Raw genomic sequence first — 3,462 nt, 5'->3', positions numbered from 1 at the left:
AGGGGAGAGGACAAACCATGGGCCAGAGCAGACAAACAACCGCATACAAAGGAATCCAATGCATCAGGGAAGGGCAGACAAATAAGCAGTGGCAAATTTTTAAAGTGCTTGTACACAAATGCTAGGAGTCTGATTACTAAGATGGGTGAACTAGAGTATCTCGTATTAAATGAGGAGACGGACATAATAGACATCACTGAAACCTGGTGGAATGAGGAAAATCTGTGGGACACAATCATACTGGGATATAAAATAGATAGAAAGGATAGAGCAGGCCGAGTGGGTGGCGGAGTGGTACTGTATGTGAAAGATAATGTAGAATCAAACGAAATAAAAATATTAAGTGAATCAACATGTTCAATAGAATCGCTATGGATAGTAATTCCATGCTCCAATAATAAGAAATTAGCAGTAGGGATATATTACCGACCACCTGACCAGGACAGCGATACTGACATTGAAATGCTAAGGGAGATTAGAGAGGCTACCAAAATAAAGAACTCTATAATAATGGGGGATTTTAATTACCCCCATATTGACTGGATACATGTCACCTCAGGAAGAGAGGTGGAGATAAAATTTCTCAATGGCTTAAATGACTGCTTCTTGGAACAGCTGGTGCAGGAACACACAAGGGGAGAGGCAATTCTCAGTTTAGTCCTGAGTGGAGTGCAGGATCAGGTCCAGGATATAACCGTTACCGGACCGCTTGGGAATAGTGACCATAATATAATAACATTCAACATTCCTGTGGTGGAAAGAACACCTCAGCAGTCCAGCATCCTGGCATTTAATTTCAAAAAGGGGAATTACACAAAAATGAGGAGGTTAGTGAAACAGAAATTAAAAGGCACAGAGACTAGAGCCAAATCCCTGAAAGCTGCATGGAAACTTTTTAAAGACACCATAATAGAGGCCCAACTTAAATGTATACCCCAAATTAAAAAACATAGCAAGAGACCTAAAAAAGAGTCACTGCGGCTTAACCACCATGTAAAAGAAGCAGTGAGGGACAAAAAGGTATCTTTTCAGAAGTGGAAGTCCAATCCTAGTGAGATAAATAGAAAGGAACATAAACACTGTCAAATCAAGTGTAAAAATGTAATAAGAAAAGCAAAAAAAGATTTTGAGGAACAGCTAGCCAAAAACTCAAAAAGAAATAACAAAATGTTTTTTAAGTACATTAGAAGCAGGAAGCCTGCTAAAAAACCTGAGGGTCCCCTACATGATCGAGCTATAAAAGGATCAATCAAGGACGATAAAGTCATTGCGAAGAAACTAAATGATTTCTTTGCTTCAGTCTTTACAGCTGAGGACGTTGGGGAGATTCCTGAATCTGCACTGTCCTTTGTGGGTGATGAATCTGAGGAACTGTCCCAGATTGCAGTGTCTTTAGAGGAGGTTTTGGAACAAATAGAAAAACTTAATGTTAACAAATCTCCGGGACCGGATGCCATTCATCCAAGGGTTCTAAAAGAACTCAAATGGGAAATTGCTGAGCTATTATCTGTGGTTTGTAACCTATCCTTTAAATCGGCTTCCGTACCTAATGACTGGAAGGTAGCCAACATGACACCAATATTTAAAAAGGGCTCTAGAGGCGATCCTGACAATTACAGACCGGTAAGTCTAACTTCAGTACCGGGCAAATTAGTAGAAACAATAGTAAAGAATAAAATTGAGAAGCATGTAGAAGAACATAATTTGTTGGACAAAAGTCAACATGGCTTCTGTAAAGGGAAATCCTGTCTTACTAATCTGTTAGGGTACGTCTACACTACAACGTTAATTCAAACTAAGCTAATTCGAACTAACGGATCCAGACTAAAAAACTAGTTCGAATTAGCATTTTGCTAATTTGAACTAGCATGTCCACATTAAGTGGACCCTGAACCGGGCTTAAGGATGGCCGGAAGCAGTGCTGGCAGGGCATCAGAGGAGGAATTAGAGTGTGGAGATGCTTTCTCAGGCTAGCCGAGGGCTGTGCTTAAAGGGTCCCTACCCTCACCCCGGACAGACAGTTCTCAGGAGTGCCCCGCTTGCAGAGCAGTCCTGGCTTGGATTGCGTGGACTACCCACACTGGGCACATCACAGCACTCGGCCATCAGACCGGCTGCACTTGCCGCAGGCTGCCATCTGGGGAGAGGGGGCAATTGGGGGACTGCAGGAGAGCTTCTACCCCCAGAAGCCCGCAGAGCCAGCCCAGTCCTCCCCATCGGGGGCTCGTGCCCCATTCCTCCCTCACCTCCTTCCACTTACCCCTCCCTAGCCCCTCTTCTTGATGTACAAAATAAAGGACACGTGTCTTCCAAAATGGAATCTGTCTTTATTGAACAAAAGTGGGGGAGACCAGGAAAAGGAGGTGGGAGAGGGGAAGAGAGAGGGTGGGAGATGGGAGGGCAACTACAATGATGAGGGGTTTGGAACAAGTCCCATATGAAAAGAAGCTAAAGAGACTGGGACTTTTCAGCTTAGAAAAGAGGAGAAGGAGGGGGGACAGGATAGAGGTCTCTAAAAGCAGGAGTGGGGTGGAGAGGGTGCATACAGAAAAGTTCTTCATTAGTTCCCATACTAGAAGGACTAGAGGACACCAAAGGAAAGGAATGGGTAGCAGGCTTCAAACTAGTAACACAAAGTTGTTCTTCACAAAGCAGAGTCAACCTGTGGAACTCCTTGCTCCAGGAGGCTGTGAAGGCTAGAACTAGAACAGAGTTTAAAGAGAAGTGAGATAAGTGTCTTTCTGCCTGTTCTCCAAGGCTACAAGTGAGCTCTTGTTTGTATGGATGGATGTTTTTAAGTCAGATGTTTATAACTCAGGGATTGCCTGAACACAGCCTGGTGACATCAGGTAACAGTCTGTCATGGATTACATCCATACACACAGTGATGAAAAATATATTCATTACAAATGTAAAGGAAAATTAATGTATAGGAAAACTTGAGTATTGAAATTTCTCTGGTATTTTGCCATTCATTGATCTTTCTAGTCAAACAGGGCTTGTTCCCTAATAGTTATGGAAGAATGCAAATAATGAAGTCACAGGGAAACAAAATGGGCCATGTTGCAAAGGCTGGGGAAAAGCTGGGGATGATCGGCGAATATCCTGCTTCCTGTATTAAACATTAATGCAGAGATCCAAACATAACTAAAGTGCAGTTGTTCCTGGTTTGTGGTCAGGGAAAAATAATGGTGAATCATCTTCAGAACCAACAGATGACATAAAGATGGCCCATGGTGAGTAGATTACAAGCCAGCACAGCCGCGCAGCGCGGTCTGCACATGCGCAGTGTGCCGAACCGCACAGCTGGCGAGCGGGACTCGCTGCCACTTGGTGAGTCCCTGATTATGGGCCTCACTGTAACATTCATTTTCCTCACAGTCACAGTACAGGAGCAGAAGCTCAATAGAATGTGTCATATAGCAACATGCCTTACCTTACCTGGTGCCTTCTATGGGTACG

Source organism: Pelodiscus sinensis, chromosome 1 (genome assembly GCF_052426305.1).
Source record: "Pelodiscus sinensis isolate ZL-2025 chromosome 1, ASM5242630v1, whole genome shotgun sequence".
In the NCBI taxonomy this organism is placed as follows: Eukaryota; Metazoa; Chordata; order Testudines; family Trionychidae; genus Pelodiscus; species Pelodiscus sinensis.
The sequence above is the reverse complement of the archived record's forward strand: the minus strand, read 5'-3'. Positions refer to the sequence as shown.